Here is an 18,283-nt window from a genome sequence, read left to right as displayed (position 1 = left end):
CCCTGGTGGCGCAGTGGTTGAGAGTCCGCCTGCCGATGCGGGGGACACAGGTTTGTGCCCCGGTCGGGAGGATCCCACATGCCGCGGAGCGGCTGGGCCCGTGAGCCATGGCCGCTGAGCCTGCGCGTCCGGAGCCTGTGCTCCGCAACGGGAGAGGCCACAACAGAGAGAGGCCCGCGTACAGAAAAAAAAAAAAAAATTACATAAAACTAATTTTTACCATAAAAAAGGGGTGATGAAAAACACCCTAACTGAAAACTTGTCGTGAGGATGTCTTCTCTTGATATTTAGCTTTCTGAAAACTAAATCTATCTCAAAACAATGCCCCACCCCCCGCCATATATTAAATCATTCTTTTCCAACTTCCTTTATCCTATCTGATTCCTTGATCTCTCAGCTTTGAAGGTGATTTGGATTTCTTTCTCACTGCATCCTTTTTCATCTAGAGGTTATGATTCTGGCAATCGCCTTCTCAAAAGTTATCTTTCTGGGCCCGTATCTACCACACTGGTCCAGGTCCTCATTCCCTCACACGTGGGATACTGCACTAGTCCCTACCTTCATCCCCACCCTCTCTTTCCAGGCTCATTCTTCTTATAGGCAGGTGCCAAGAATTTTCCTTTTGAAATATTGTTCTTGTGTGACTGCTAGCTTGAGAACAGATAATGACTATATATTAGGTATCAGCTTTAAGCCTAAATTCTTTAGCCCCAAATAATATCTTTTTACTCCCTAATGCTTCAGCCACATCAATTTCTTAGTTGAACCTTGGACATCTTTCTTTTTCCTACTTCCATACATTTTCTTACTGGGAATCTTCTATTGGCCTCTCTTCATCCATCCGTTTATATCACTTCCTTTAAGACCTAGCTCAAAACTCTCCGTCTCCAATAAGTCTCCTCTGTGTCTTCCCTTCCCACTCATTAATTCTCTTTAATCCATGTCCCTCTAAAACTTATTTACATGGTAGAGAGGATATATTGAGCTTTTAATATCTTGCTTTTCAATTATGTGTTTATTGTTTTTTAGTCTATGTTTCATTTTCTTCAACAGACTTTGCATTTCTTGAAGTCATGGACCATATACTTTACTTCTAACGATGCTGCCTAATTTAGGGCTATAAACAAGATAGATGCTAAAGGTTTATTTTAAAAAATACCAACAGTGGCATTTAACAACTTTTAGTGGTTAGAAAGGTCAACATGGGGTTATTTTAGAGACAATTGACTGCAATAGATAATTTTATGCAAAGGTTTATTAACATGTTAAATCAACTGAAAAAATATTTTTTATTATAACTTACCACACAGAAAATTTTTCCACTTTCTACAATTGGTCGGTATCCAGTACAGCAGCACAAATTACCTGATTAAGAAGAAATCAATTTTTAAGGAATGATATAGAAATATATTGCATATGTGTGCTTCTTTTCAGTGGAATAGCTGTATTAGTAGTTTTTAACTTTTTACTTTTTGTTTCCCAAACCAGCAAAATGGCTCTTTGAAACAGAGATGTTCTTCAAAAATAGATTGCACTTGTGATTACATTTTCTTCCTGAAATATCACAAAGATGTCTATAGTTTTTCCCAATCAGCTCTTCCTGCCTTTTTTCCTACCCCTGCCCTAACTCACATAACCTGTGCCCCCCCCCCCCCCCCCCCCCCCCACCCCAACCAAAATAGATTGCACTTGTGATTACATTTTCTTCCTGAAATATCACAAAGATGTCTATAGTTTTTCCCAATCAGCTCTTCCTGCCTTTTTTCCTACCCCTGCCCTAACTCACATAACCTGTGCCCCCCCACCCCCGACCCCATAACATCTCATGTATGGCCTTTTGTTAAGCTTCTCTCATGTAGTTTCAAATGTCCTCCTGGGGAGAATGTGTCCATTTGTCAGGGCTGCAGCCTGCCTTCTCCATGGGGGCTGCTCTAACACCCCAGCCAGGGCTGTACACTCATTGTCTGGATCCTTCGGCAGGCCCATCCCTGACTGTGTTGGAGTCCAGCCAGGGCTGTACACTCATTGTCTGGATCCTTCGGCAGGCCCATCCCTGACTGTGTTGGAGTAAGGTCATTTACACACATGCCTCATCTCTTTCATTGGCTCTTAAGCTCATGGAGAAAGCAAGTATTGTCTTAGATGTTCTTGAATCCTCCCAGTACAGCAAACTGGGTGTTCAATAAGTACCTGGTATTGTTTTAATTAGTCAACATTTCAAAGTATGGTGGAAAGGATGATGAAACCACTGTCTTTTAAAAAAGTATATTCAAATTTTGAAGCCAGTATAGATGATATTTATGAAGAGGTTTTAATAACATGGGAAAATTCTTATGTTATACAGTTAAAATAGTATATATAATATAACATTGTATACATAATTGTCCCAAGTATTTAAAATAAGCCAACAAAAACTATGCAGAAAAAAGACTGAAAGAAAATAGAAGTATCTAATGTGGTTGTCTTCTAGTGGCAGAAATATGAATGAGTTTTTTCCTTGTCTTTTACTTTATTTTTCCTTTTTCATAATAGGAATGCATTATTTTTATGCTAAAAATAAATTTAAGATTATTATGTCCAAATACAATTTAAAAATTTCAGAAGCAATGTATATGTGTGGACTGGGCAGGTTTAGTCAGCGAGAAGTAAAGTGTTGTGTGGAAACTTGATGCTAGTTGAGTCATGTGGAAAAACCGGCTAACAGGTTTACTCCTTTTTTTTATTTGAACAACAATTGTTTAGAAAGAAACTACATGCACAAGAATTTGGATTCAGATTCTATATTTTATCTTTCCTTTTGCTAAGAAGAAAGAGTATAGAAGTGTGTGAATTAAAAATCTCTCTTTGGAGTAGAGAAAAGGAGCTGAAATATCTAGAACATAATAACTACATGGCATGAAATTGAAGTATTTAAGAGACAATGGACAGCTTCTCATTGATAAAGTATAAAAAAAATTAAAGGTTAGAGAGAGCTAGTATCAGAGTTTTTTGGTTTTGTTCTTTGCCACATAGTCAGTGCTAAGTCTGAAAGCCCTAGTAAAGGCCCACCAAGGGAAACTAATAGCACCCATTGCAGAAATTCTTCTGATTCTAAAGGAGAAAAAGATGGAAATTCAAAAATTTTCTTTCTTTAGTCTTGAAGGGAAAAACAAGATTAAATGAAGTGGTGATTTATATCAGTTGATCATTTTAGAAGGTATGTGCCATACCTAATTGCATTCCTTTGAATTTTATTTTATTTTACTGTTTTTCTTAAAATATGAACATAAAGGTTATCAGTGTGGCTAGCATTTATAATTCCAGAAAGAAATCAAGTAAATGGAGTGTGAACCAAAATATACTCTCCAAGTTACCCACACCTAGAATAAGTTATCTGTATAATTTAGCCAGACTTTACAATGCCATCTCCTGGTGGTTGTTATGTGAGTTATAGGCATAGAATCTGGGAGAAAATAATTCATCTCTATAAGACTATCTGTGCATATGCAAAGAAACATACAAAAAGTAAGGCAAATCACAAGATCTTTCCTTTTCAAAGCTCTAAATATCTCATTAGTGTGGATTATTTTATTAAACAAAGATTATCTACTGTTCAAATCTCGTCAGGTTCAGTTAAAATTATGATTGAAACTATAGGCCAAAGTTTTCATAGTACTTAATGAAAAACTGAAAAATTTTGAGTGTAAAAGTTGATGAGAGATAAGGGAAAATATTAGCAAATATTTATATTCTAGTTACAGTGAAATTTAAGTTGAAATTTTACTTTGTTTTAGTCTGTATCTTTTCATCATAAAACTGAATTTCTGGGCTTCCCTGGTGGCGCAGTGGTTGAGAATCCGCCTGCCGATGCAGGGGACATGGGTTCGTGCCCTGGTCCGGGAAGATCCCACATGCCGCGGAGCAGCTGGGCCCGTGAGCCATGGCCACGGAGCCTGTGCATCTGGAGCCTGTGCTCCGCAATGGGAGAGGCCACAACAGTGAGAGGCCCGTGTACCACAAAAAACAAACAAACAAACAAACAAACAAAAAAACTGTATTTCTGTGTAGGTTTTCTTATTGAAAGGGACAAAGAGCTTTCTTATAATGTATAGAGCTTTGCTTTCATGGCTTTCCTCTAAGAACTAGTAACCAGTTACCTTGAACCTGGTATGTTTGTTACAGAAAACTACATTTGTTAGCATGCTTTTTTTTGGTAGTAAATTGTGTTTTTTCATTTAAATTTGATAGCTATTTTGTCATAGGAGATTGAGTTGCTCACCCAGCTTATCTGTGGTAACTATTTGCTGTCTATGACCTCCTTGATCTTATAATGAACCCAACCAGAACATAAAAAGGTAAAGTATCTGAAATCTATCCTCTTTGTAAAATTAATTTTAGTAAGTAGAGTTAATGAATGATTCTAACAGATTAACTTTAAAAATAAACCAAAAAATCTCATTCTTCTACCCTACCCAAATTTCTACTTTTGGAAAACATTGTATTAATAGTGTTAGAAACAGCCTATTTGAATGCCTTTGCAGAGTGACAACAGGCTCCATTAAGGGAGAAAAGTTTGTAATGAAACCAATATTTCTCAGTTCTTGGCATCAATGTGGATAGCCCTTCCTAGAACGGACTTGGGTCAAGGTAGGGACTAAAGAGGCCTACATGTTGGCCAGGTGCATGGAAACCCAAAGCTGTGCCACAGCTTCTCTCCGCGGCTGGGACCTCCCTCCCTCATTACTTGGGCACTTCCCACCGGTGGTCCTGCCTGCTGAGGGCCGAGAAGCCTCACCTCCAAGAGCTTCAGATATCTGCTCAGGGGTCTGCTCTGGGTGGTTCCTCAGCATGTGTAGATGGACATCACCATCCCTGGGCTGCAGAAGCCACATTATGTACCGTGACACTTGGCAAGTCTTTCCTGGAAAAAAATGGTGCATGACTTATACTTTAAACCTCTTGTTTCCCTACCTTGGACACCTTGGAGCAAAGCTTACATACTTAGCTTTCCAGAGATAACTGCAGGGTGAAGGATGCCACTCTGGAAGAATAATATTTCTATTTCTTGAAATCATATGCTCCCCCCCCACCCAAGAAAAGCCTACTGGCAGGTATTATTTAAGTCACTTTATTCTCTAGTCTCTGGTTTCTTTACCTGTCAAATAGGAAGTATAGTTTAAGGAACAAGTAAAATGCTTTGGAATCATGCTCATGTGAGATTTGGTCCTTACTGTACCTCATTAATTGTGGGATCTTGGATGATTTACTTGACTTTTCTTCATCTTTAAAATTAGAATAATAATGGTGTCTATTGTACGGGATGGTTGTGAGAATAAATGAATGAGTATATACGAATCATTTAACAGTCTCTGGCAAGTAAATTTCATCCTCTTCTTCACCTATATTACAGAATTTTTGATGGGGTAAATGACAAAAATCTATATTAATGCTTTGAAAATTGTTTAGTGTAATTTAGTGGTGGTGTGCCATTTATATATTTAATTTATGCACAGTTGACTTTATGCATTTAAACACAACAAAACAATAAAAAAAGAGAGTGAGAAATAGAAGGAGAAATGACAATTTACTTTGACCATTCTATATAAAGACTCAGTCCATGAATAGATGGGAAACGTGACTCTGTGGGTCCCACCATGTATATCTGTCCCAAGTATCTCTCCATGAGTTGAGGATGCTCAACTCGCTGGCCTGAGTGTGATTCAAATGTTTTTAAATAAACATTTTGCAAACAGCATGACCCTTAAGATGAAAGCCAAATATTTCACCTGTGGCTCAACTGAAAGGAAAGACATTGTTCTAATGCTAGAGGAAAACATGGCTGTGTTGGATTTACTGCAGGGGGCAAGTTGTTTCAGATGTGTCATATAGACATGGCTGTACATGTTCTGGTAAATGTTTAACAACTGGTTCTCTGGGAAGAGTCCTTATTTGTAGCTTTTACCACTTTTAGTAATATAAATACTTCCATGGAGGCTGATATCAAGCTTCCAATGTGATGTCACTGAATGTGGATCTGGAAGAGAAGCGCAGGGGGATACCTTCACATGGTATTTCCACGGTGTAGCTACAATAGACATAAATGGCCTCAAGAGCATAGGTAATAGAAAAATGTAGTAAAATAATTAGGCGATGATAAGTGTTGCTATTTATTAACTTTGTTTTTAACATTGTTTACTTACTTTTAAGTTTGTATAAATTTTAATAACGGCTGTGCTTAAAGAACAGCTCATAAAATCCCTGAACATTTAACAAGCAGCTCTCACATGCCAGTACGAGCCTGCTCCAGGACACTACTGAACTATCAATTACTATCAGGATTTGAGAGGAAGAACTCTGATCAGCTGCAGCATTAGGTTGCTTCCATAACTGTTAAGGTGATGAGGCAAGTGTGGAGTAAGATCCTAATAAGATCCAAAAGTCATTAAGTTTATGGTTGAAAGACATGCACTATCACCAAGTGCCCATCAATGCAACACATTGTCAGAGCCTCCGTGTTCTAAACACAACCTTCTAGGGAAGGAATTTCAAGGGAGATTGTGGCAATCCATAATTTTCTTTCTAATTGTGGCAATCCATAATTTTCTTTTTATACCCTGCTTTTAAAACTTAACCTCTGAAGAAACTCTTATTCTAGTCTATAAAAATAACATTGCAATTTCTTTAAAATGTCCTCTAAGCTTTAGTAAATACGTTGTCATTTTAGTTGTGCTTTATTGTAGCATGGTGTTCAGCTACTCATGAGACATTTGGGGAGCACTTGTATGCACAATTAGCCTCTTATTCATAGTTCGGTAATTTTGAAATGTGGTAGACAACCAGTATCGTCTATAAACGTCTAGTTTCCTATCTCTTTTTCTTCTCTTATCAGACTGGACTGTCCTTGTTTTAGTTTAGGGCAAGGATGAGACTGAGAAGATATATTTTAAAAAATGAAGGAATCTTGGTTTATACACCAATCTCTCTCTCTTTTTATTTTTTGGCCGCGCGACAGCCACGCGGCATCTTAGTTCCCTGACCAGGGATCGAGCCTGAGCCCCCTGCAGTGGAAGCATGGAGTCTTAACTACTGGACCACCAGGGAAGTCCCTATACACCAATCTCTGAAAAGATCCCTAGCTATGAAGCAGTAAATCTCACAAAATGAGAATTTAAAAGCACAAAAGATTTCAAAGTTGGTGATCTAATTGAAGTACGTTAGATTATGTAGGATGCCTATATCAACATCTGGTCCCAATCACATTGCGCTCTTACCTGCACGGGGTGAATCCTGGTTTTGATGCTTCCTACACCTTCCACTGTGGTGACAGCAGCCCCATACAGACAGCAGATGGGCACCAGGCATGCTGTAACTGGATAATGGCTGTGATGGGATTTTGTAAAGCGAACACATAGGAATCACAGGGAGTGGGTAACATAATTCAGGGAGTAATTTCAGTCTAGGAAGAGTCATGAGACTGTATTTCCCTGAGAAGACAGAGAACACTAGATATAAAACCGTAACTTTTTGGAAGTGTTCAAGAAAGGACTTACATATGGCTGGAGTAGAATGGTAGAGAGAAATGGAAAAAAAGAACGATGAGTTTTGCGTAGGACCTCCAAGAGACACTCACTCTCCATTTATTTTTCTCATTTCAGAGAAAGAAGGCTTTTTACTCATCATAAGATGATATACTGACTTATGTAAACCACCATGGGGTAATTTACCCCAGGGATTCTCAACTGTGTGAAGTTTTTAAAAATACAAGTACTCTGGTTGCACGCCAGCCTAATTAAACCAGAATCTCTGGGATGCAATCACTCCATCACTTTTCAAAACTCCTTAGCTGATTTAAATGTATGGCCAAGTTTGGAAGCCATGAGTTTATGCCCTTGTCTTGACCATCTCTCCCACACTAGAGTCTGTATTGATGACACGGCAGATGTGTTAGCACTAGATTCTCATCTCACTGGTTGGGAATGTGGTCCAGGCTTCATTAGTCCAATTTAGTCTCTTGGAAGAGTGCTTGGTGTACAGAGCAAGAGTGGACCCTGGGTTCACTGTGCAGTTTTGTTTTTTGTGTCCTCCAGTCCCCCTCCCCCGTTGACCTTACTTCCTCTTAATGTTATCTCCCTCTCCTTTTTTCTCTCAACTTTTCCAGTGTTCATTGCTCTCCTGTCTTACCCTTATGCCTCCTCCAGGAAATAGAGGCAAGAGTTCCCTTCACCGCCCAGACTGTCCCTACTATCTATAGCTGCAGTCAGCCTCATCCCCATTCCAGGCCAGGAGGGTGAGGATTCCCCCCACCTCCTCCCCTCTGCTCTGGATCCTATCTATTCTTGTCTCCCCATGGACTCGCTCCATTATCATTTGCCTTCCTAACCTCTTCCTTTCTAGGGTCTCATTTCCCTAAATTCCCTTGAATTTAGAAGTAAGTTCAAGTGTTTGTTGTGCTAAAAAAATATCCCCAAATCATTGTCTCTCTTTAGCTAATAGCCCATCTTTCTCCCCTTCTTAGTCAAGTTTCTTCAAAAGCTGTCCAAGACTTCCTGGCCCTCCAGTCACTCCTGTCTGTACCTCACCATCTGTACCTCGCCTTCTAGCCCCACGTCCCTGCTGACAAAGCTCTGGGAGCAATCGAATGGCTCTGGGCCACTCCCTGGTGTTTCATACTATTGCACTTCTACCATCTTGGAACTTTCTCTTCTAGATGCCTCTCTTCAACTCTGGCTACTCCCTCTTGGTCTCCTTTGTGAGGATGTCTTTCTTTGCCCATTTCCCTGTCTGTTGTTCTACAGTGTCCTGCACTTAGAAGCTCTTCTCTGGTTCCTGCTACATTCCAGACAACCAGGGCTGAAAACTTGCCTTCACCACTAACTGGCCCTCATGACATTGACAAGTTATTTAACCCTCTTGCCTCCGTTTCTGCTTTTTTCAGTATGAGTGATACTCAAGCCTATCTCAGTGTTGTTTTGGGGACTGAATATGATAACATATGTAAACTACTTTAAACAGTGCCTCACATTCAATAAATGTTAGCTATTTTTATTATCATTGTTAGTATTTATGTTGATAAAGTTGAATAAACTATAGCTCCGGATGAGAACTCTCCTCTGAATAACAGACCTGTCGACATAGATACCTGTGGACAATCCCTCTCAGGTGTCCCATAATTACTGCAATGCAATGCATCCAAAGCTAAACTCACCCCTTTTCCCTCCTCTGCTTCTCCTCTTCCTAATCTGTGAACAGCATCACCCAGGGACCTAACACAAAAACTTGGGAATCATGCTAGACAACTCCCCCACCACATTCAATAAGTGAGCAAATTTACCTTTTAGGTCAAGGTGACCTAAAATGCTCAATCATGTAGCATGATTTGAGGTCTCACTCAGCCCTTCCAGAGGAATAACTCTTCTAGTGTATGTTGACCTAACTCTTCTGCCAGGACAATGTATCACCTCTTTATGTTTAAGCCATTCTTGCCTGGCCCCCACTCTGAGATCTCCTGCTCAAAAGCAAAGGAAGTAGCTGTACAGCAATAGAGAGCATGGCCCTGAGAGATTGGCACACAGGACAGATATACTCTGATGGGAAGAAAGTCCATGGGAAAGATCTGGAGCTTGGGAAGTTGCAGGACAGCAGGCCTGGAGGCCGTGTGAGCACGATGAACACCTGGAGAGAGGAGAGGGGACATATGGACAGGAAGTGGAGGCCCTGCATTCTTTCCAGAAGTGCTGGGGCCAACACAAAGGATACTGGATCTTCTTGGTCTCGGGGCTGTATCTTGACACCGTGACGGTGCAGGCACCGCAGCCTCCTCCCCTGTAACCATACTTCATGCCTGTGAGGTGGACCAGAAGGAAGGGAGTCAAAGAAAAGAGGGGCCCAGGCTGCTCTACTTTCCACAGTTTTCTTCTTCGGATACTGAAAACAAGTAAGTCGTTTTCTGGAGTCTCCCACCAAGATTTCCTGCTTAGAGAGTTGTTCTACTTTTTTACATATAAATGAGCTAACTGATGAAAGGGGAGAAGAAATCCCTACAGACCCACACTACACTGAAAACCCCGATGCACTTCTGAATGCAACATTATCTGGATTTTAGAAAGATAGTACAATCGCCCTCCAGGTGGGGCTAGTGTTTGCAATCAAACACTAATGTTTCTGCAGTGAGTCATATGTATATTCACCCTGAGTGGGACACATGAAGACTACAAAGAGCCTCATGCCAGTTAGATCAGAGTCTGCATCCCAATGAACATGAAAAAGCCTGTTGAATTCAGGGTCGTGGACAATGGATTCTGGACTCGTGTTATATTATTGCTGTGGAAGTGCTGGGAGATGGTGTGTGTGTAAAACTCAGAAACCCCCATCGGGAAGTTAAACTTTCCCTGGTTCAGCAATGTAATGCTTTTGCTTTCTTATGGGATTAGAGAATATTAATTGAATAATCTTGGCTCCTGAACCAGTAATGTCAACAGGCTCTGTGTTCCCCTTCCCTGTAAGACGCTGGCATATTTTCACAAAGAAACAACAAACAATATATGTAAATCCCCTGCTATAGGTTCTATTAGAATCTACTGGAATTTGCTTGGGACCTTTTCTGGGGGAGGTTTAAAAAGGACTTCATGGGTGCAGATTATATTTGGCTTGGGTGGAGGTTGAGACTGATTTCATCTTGGAAGTTGCTGCCCATGAAGAGGTAATACCGGATCAGGACACCTTGGAGTAAAGAGCTGAGATTCTTTGCAGAGGTTCAGAGGGGCTGCACACCCACTTCCTCTTTTCTTTGGTCCTCAATCTAAGCCAGCTCAGGAAAGTCAAGCTTTCCGCCTTCAGGCAGAGTCATGTAGATGATACCTTAGTGAGAGTGCACCGTTGACCGGAACAGAAAAGGCAGAGAAACCCTTTCTCTTTGCCTTTGGTGTCCTGACATTTCCAAGCAAAGGAATCCAGGAGCCATCTGGCTCAAAGATGGAGACAAATTTTCACTTTTCACTCTGTCAGACCTTAAAACAGCTCTGTGCTGCACATGTTAACGTTTCCTTGAGTGGAAAGTAAAAAGTTGATTCAACTGGCTGCTTTGCCCTCTGGTCACCAAACAACTCGTTTGATGCCACTCCCACCAGAAGTGTCTGACTCAAGCAGTTTCTTCCATATTCTGTTGACTCATCCTAAAGCTCATCATTAGGTAGGGTTGCCAGATAAAATATAGGACACCCAGTTAAATCTGAATTTCAGATAAAAAACGAATTATATTTTAGTGTATGTCCCATGCATTCAAATTCAAATTTACCTGGGCATCCTGTATTTTTATATACTAAAGCTGGCAACCCTACATAAGTCAAATATAAACAATAATATATCAGAAGTTTATTTTTTGGTCCTTTGAGAAAAGAGCTTTCTCAGTGCCCCCAAGATACACAGCCCTACAGCATATCCAGAAGTTACCCTGAGACTAAATGCTCATGGCCAGCACGGGCAGTTGACCCTGGAATTTCCACTGGCTTCTGGACATCCATCAGTGAGTGATGGTGTGAGTGATTGTGTGATTGTGAGTGATTGTGTCCCACATGCCAGGCAGAGAATGTGACGTCGGGGTCGAACTTGATTCTTTGCCTCAACGATCTCACTCCTCCTTCATCTCTTGCTACACCCTCCCATCCCCACACACAACTCTTTACATCCATCAGAATACATTGCTTTCAGTTCCTCAAAAGCAATATATTCTCTCGCCTTTGTATCTGCCCCACCTCGCACATAACACCGACAAGAATGCCCTCGCCCCCAAGACTTCCCTTTGCCTAGCAACTCCTATATAATCCTCCTCTCCTCCTTCCGTCCCCAAGCCTGCTGTGAGTGCCCTGACCGTGTCCTGACAACATGGCACTCATCACGCCCGCTGTCTGCCTCTTCACTGGCTGTTTCCCTCACTAGACCGAGGGCAGAGGCTGTCTTCTAGCTTACTGTCATTTCAACACCTGGTGCTTGGTAAAATTTGTCAACTGAATAGTTGTTTCAAGAACTGCAAGAAGTGTTAGGGCTTCAGTGATGTATACCACAAATGTTTAGGGAGCCTCTGACACATCCCATTTCTCTAGTTTTATCCTAGAGCCAGGATCTCACCGGGATTAAGCAACTCTCTATGACACACCCTCCTTGACCCAAGCAGCTGTGGGCCATCCACTCTTTGTGGTGCATTATCTTGTTTTACGGATTGGATCACTTAACAGCAGGCCAGGAGGTGTCATGTGGAAGGAGAGGTGATGCAGGATTGCACCCCAACAGATCTGGGCAGGGAGGCCGGGCTGGGTGGGTAGCTCAGTGGGAGGCTGTGAACTTGGGCAAGGAAAGAGTGGAATGGTTGAAGGGAGGTGGAGATGCCTCCAGACAAAGTTTTCTCTTCGTGTGACTGTGTCCTGTTCTGGAAATGACACCTAAGCCAGGCTCCAAGCCAGCAGCAAATTGGAGTTTTGTGGCAGCCTGAAGTTTTTGTAATATTGGACACCTGCCTTAAGGAAAAAAAGATAAAGTTATGAATATGACTTAGGTAGAGGGCTCTGGGAGGGGCCATGAGAGTCCTGTGAAAAGTGAAGAAGGTCAGTGCTGGTGTGTGCATGTGGGGTGTGATTCTGGTAGGAAATCTGTGCTTATTCATAAATATTCATGAGAATCACCCACTTGAGGGACAACTTAAAAATAAAGCCCTTAATTCCATCTCAGAACTGCTGACTCTGTGATCAGAGGTTGAGATCTGGAAGTCTTAGGTGAGTCTTAATTCCTCAGAACAACTTATTTATGATACTAGGCACCAGAAAGGAATGAACATAGAGGGACACTGGAGGAAAGGGGTGGGAAAATGGGAGGCTGGGGCTGCTTCTGGCTATGCTTATCTGGGAGTCCATGAATTTTCAGCTTGTTCCTGATATAGGATTTCTTCATTTTAGGATGTCTAGAGAAAGCACGGTAAAGTGTGTAGTAGATTTAGAAGTGTAATAAAAGGGAAGTGATGCGGTGTGCTGACTAACACTGAGATTTTGAAGCTGGGTAAATGGGAGATGGCGGAACGAGTGAGGGAGGACTTGGCCTGTTTGGTTTTTGTTTTGTTTTGTTTCAACTATAAGCCAATTCCTGGAACAGTGAGTGCAATGGGGACACTAGGGGGCAACACTGGCTACAGTAGTAAAATAATGGGGTGGGTAACCAGATTGAAATGTTAAATAGTGAAAGATGGAGGCTGGAGAGAAAATGAGGCATCAGATACACACAATTTATTAGATAAGTCTGGCAAGGAAAGAACAGGGAGAAAGGAAGTCATGTTTTTAGATGTGCACATTGGGAGGCAAAAGGACAGAACTAGAAAGAAGTGAAGATTCTGGAGGCAGGATTGTCTTGTACACCGCTGACTCCTCAGTGCTTAACACAGTGCCTGGCTCTTAGTAGGTGCTCAATAAGTATACTTATTTTTAACTTATTATTTTGTTATTTATTTATTTATTGGCCACGCCTTGTGGCTTGTGGGATATAAGTTCCCCGACCATGGATGGAACCCAGGCCACGGCAGTGAAAGCCTGGAATCCTAACCACTAGGCCACCAGGGAACTGCCTTAACTTATTATTTTGAAACAATTATAGTCTCACAAGAAGATGCAAAAATAGTAGATGGTCCTATGGGCCTATCCCCCAGTTTCCCCCAGTGATGACATCCCACAAAACTACAGTACAATAGCAAAACCAGGAAATTGACATCAGCATCATGCTGATAACCAGACTCCAGAGCTTCTTCAGATTTCATCACTTATGCATGCACTCATATCATGTGGGTATACTCAGTTCTATGCAATTTTATCTCATAGATCTGTGTAACCACTGCCACAATCACTCCCTTTTGCTACCCTTTTATAGTTGCACCCAAACCCAGGAATTTCTTTTTGACTATTTATTGAAGGTGCAGGAGGAGTGAGAAGTGAAAAAGGGTCCAGATCAGAGGTTAACAGCTGGGAGTGCATTAGTTGTACATCGGGATTTTGAAATATATTTATAAAATCTTGTTTTCTCTGATACGGATTATAAAAAGGTGACAAGTCAATGAAACGCCCTTGTGGGAAGCTATTGTCAGTAACATGCACCCTTGAGCAAGTGGCTGGACATTTTTAATCTTTTTTTGGTAGGGACCCACCACGCAGCATGCAGGATCTTAATTCCCCAACCAGGGATTGAACCCGTGCCCCCTGCAATGGAAGCTCGGAGTCTTAACTGCTGGACCGCTGGGGAATTCCCTGGCTGGACATTTTTACATTCACACTCCTGAATATAAAACCATCATCAAGGTGACCATGGGGCTCAAAAGTCATAAAGTTATTTCCAAAGTTAGCACACTCGTGGTTCACTGGATGATTATTTTGGTTTTGCTCAGGTGAAAAATACAGCAAATAAAGCACAAATCTATCACTTTTATTTTATTTTTATTTTTTTTTTGCGGTACGCGGGCCTCTCACTGTTGTGGCCTCTCCCGTTGCGGAGCACAGGCTCCGGATGCGCAGGCTCAGCGGCCATGGCTCACGGGCCTAGCCGCTCCGCGGCATGTGGGATCTTCCCAGACAGGGGCACGAACCCGTGTCCCCTGCATCGGCAGGCGGACTCTCAACCACTGCGCCACCAGGGAAGCCCTCTATCACTTTTAGATGCATTCTCTGAACTCCAACTAGACTGTACAAATTGAACACAAGCTTATTTACCTAGAGCAAATACAGAGTAACTTTCTTCAGAAGTCTTAGCATGGTCTTTTTTCACCACCCAATCCAGATCGATTGCAGTAAAATATGAGGATACAGACTTTCCTCAAGTAGAATAGTAGATTTACTTCAGGATCACCATTCTTCTCTATGACCTATACTGTTGAAATAAGAGAAGGGATTTTAGGAAGATAATACCAACATGTTATGGCAATTCTATCTGTTGTTTTGGGGGGCATGTTTTTGATAGGTGGTGGCTTCACAAGGACCAAAAACAACAAAGGAAACCACTTCTAACACTTGGAACTAGAATTTTGGAGAAATAATGGAGCATTATTTCAGAACTTTCTAATATATGTGACAATTGTAAACTCTGTATTATTTTTCCTTAGAGTTACCTGGAAAGGACCAAGATGGGGAAACAGATAGATTCCAAAATTGACTCAAGATAACTCACAGCCACATAAAGTCATAAAAATGTTTAGCCTGAGAAGATTCCCTAAGGGAGTCATAAGGGAGTATGTTATAGGGGAGCCACTTCTGTCTCTGCCACCTCCACTCCACCAGTGAAACGGAGGTGCCAATGTGAAGGAAGAGCAGAAGAGAACATAAATCTCTGCTCTGTCTGTCCTGTGGCGCTCCAGGCTGCTCCTCCCAACAGATCAAACCTGGCACATGAGATGAAAGCTATCTGCCGTCCCTGGCTCAGGCAGCTCCTCTGCAGCGTACAGTCAGGCAAGATTAGAGAGGAGAATTGGAGAGAAACTCATCAGGAAGGGTAGCAACACTGAACCCAGAGAAAAGAGGACACAGGCTCAGTAGTTGTGGCGCACGGGCTTCACTGCTCCGCGGCATGTGGGATCTTCCCAGACCAGGGCTGGAACCCATGTCCCCTGAGCCTGAGAAGATTCCCTAAGGGAGTCATAAGGGAGTATGTTATAGGGGAGCCACTTCTGTCTCTGCCACCTCCACTCCACCAGTGAAACGGAGGTGCCAATGTGAAGGAAGAGCAGAAGAGAACATAAATCTCTGCTCTGTCTGTCCTGTGGCGCTCCAGGCTGCTCCTCCCAACAGATCAAACCTGGCACATGAGATGAAAGCTATCTGCCGTCCCTGGCTCAGGCAGCTCCTCTGCAGCGTACAGTCAGGCAAGATTAGAGAGGAGAATTGGAGAGAAACTCATCAGGAAGGGTAGCAACACTGAACCCAGAGAAAAGAGGACACAGGCTCAGTAGTTGTGGCGCACGGGCTTCACTGCTCCGCGGCATGTGGGATCTTCCCAGACCAGGGCTGGAACCCATGTCCCCTGCATTGGCAGGCGGATTCTTAACCACTGCGCCACCAGGGAAGTCCCTTAATCTTTTTTTTATATTCACTTGTTTCTTCAAATTTAAGGGTTAAGACCTCGAACTACTTAAAACCAGAAACATGTACATAAACTTGCTATGGGCTGGAGACCGTTCTCAGGACTCCCTTAATCCCTACAACAGCTTGGTAAAATGTTATTGTCATCTTCACTTTCAAGATGCAGAAACTGAGGCACAGAGACATTAGGCAACTTGTCCAATGTCACATAGGCAATGGTGACAGAGTTGCTCCAAAGTCTGTGTCTTTGACCTCCTTCCTGTGCTCCAGATGGAAACATGGTAGGAAATGAGTCTGGAGGAGTGGCCAGTGACCAGAGTCTGGGCCAGAGCATGTAGGGAGGCCTGGTAGGCATGGTAAAGGTTTTGCTGAGCTGTCTAAATATGATGGGAAGCCATTGGAGGGCTTTTAGGAGGGGGTGACAGGGTTTAAGTTTTAAAAAGATGGCTCGGCTGTTTGCAGAGAATGAAGGGTAGGGGCAAGGGGGGGAAAAGAGAGATAATTAGAAGTTATGACATTGGCCTAGTCAAGGGATGATGAGGCTTGGACTAGGGTGACAATTGGGGGAGTGGTAAGAAGGGGCCAGATTTGCTGATAGATTGGATGTGAGGGGTGTGTGTGTGTGTGTGTGTGTGTGTGTGTGTGTGTGTGTCGGGGTGGAATCAAAAATGTCTCCACAGCTTTTGGGCTTAGCAGGGGACTGGAGCTGTCTTTTACATTTCAAGTTCTATCTGGATATGTAAAGTTTGGGAACCCTAAAAAACATGCACGTGGTGCAAATGGAGATGGTGAGTGGGTTGTTGGATATTCAAAGCTGCCTCCCTTTGCTTCCTGTCTTGAGGAGAGGGAGGGCTCTGGGTTTGGGACAGAATTTCACTACAGAGACTCCAATCTTCCTTTGAGCCCCGAGTTCTGACCTCACCAGCCAGGCAGTACGGCCCCACCCTCCCCTGCCTTGCTGCCTCCACAGTTCCCATCCTCATCCCTCTGCGTGCTCCTTACCCAAACAGGGCTTTGAAGGATGAATACAAGAACAAAGAAAGGACATTTCAGCAGAAGGAACCACCGTGTAAAGTCAAGGAAGTTTGAAATTGCGTATTATGTTTCAGAGATTTACAAGTAGTTTTATCCTTGCATATGAATTGCATGAGAATGAGTGAGAGGAATATGAGTATCAAATAAGATGATTCATTTATTCAAAAATATGTGCGGGCTTCCCTGGTGGCGCAGTGGTTGAGAGTCCGCCTGCCGGTGCAGGGGACACGGGTTTGTGCCCCAGTCCGGGAAGATCCCACATGCCGTGGAGCGGCCAGGCCCGTGAGCCATGGCCGCTAAGCCTGCGCGTCCGGAACCTGTGCTCCGCAACGGGAGAGGGGAGAGGCCACAACAGTGAGAGGCCCGTGTACCGCAAAAAAAAAAAAAAAAAAAAATTACAGTTGTGTAATAGCTAACCTTTATTCAGTACTCAAGTATATGCTGAGTGAAAAGCTTCCCTCTATTAGCTCATTTAATATTTGTGATAATCTTTTTATTTTTTAACATCTTTATTGGAGTATAATTACTTTACAATGCTGTGTTCGTTTCTGCTGTATAACGAAGTGAATCAGCTATATGTATACATATAACCCCGTATCCCCTCCTTCTTGCATCTCCCTCCCACCCTCCCTATCCCACCCCTCTAGTCACAAAGCACTGAGCTGATCTCCCTGTGCTATGCAGCTGCTTCCCACTAGCTATCTATTTTACATATGGTAGTGTCTATATGTCAAAGCTACTCTCTCACTTCGTCCCAGCTAACCCTTCCCCCTCCCCCGTCATCAACTCCACTCTCTTCATCTGCATCTTTATTCCTGTTCTGCCCCTATGTTCATCAGAACCTAGGTTCTTCTTTTTTTTTTAAGATTCCATTTATATGTGTTAGCATACGGTATTTGTTTTTCTTTTTCTGACTTACTTCACTCTGTATCTGTGCATTTTTTTTAACATCTTTATTGGAGTATAATTGCTTTACAGTGGTGTGTTAGTTTCTGCCTTATGACAAAGTGAATCAGTTATACATATACATATGTTCCCTTATCTCTTCCCTCTTGCGTCTCCCTCCCTCCCACCCTCATGTGCATTAATTTTGTATCCTGCAACCTTACCAAATTCATTGATTAGTTCTAGTAGTTTTCTGGTGGCATCTTTAGGATTTTCTATGTATAGTA

General features: G+C 42.4%; 1 pseudogene; it reads right to left on the bottom strand.

Annotated features, from left to right (window-relative positions):
* The window catches only part of LOC129391468 (aldehyde oxidase 4-like), a 34,024-nt pseudogene that overhangs the window by 10,217 nt on the left and 5,524 nt on the right, over positions 1 to 18,283 (bottom strand).

Source organism: Physeter macrocephalus, chromosome 2 (genome assembly GCF_002837175.3).
Source record: "Physeter macrocephalus isolate SW-GA chromosome 2, ASM283717v5, whole genome shotgun sequence".
Classification (NCBI taxonomy): domain Eukaryota; kingdom Metazoa; phylum Chordata; class Mammalia; order Artiodactyla; family Physeteridae; genus Physeter; species Physeter macrocephalus.
This window is presented reverse-complemented; position numbering and strand designations above follow the sequence as displayed.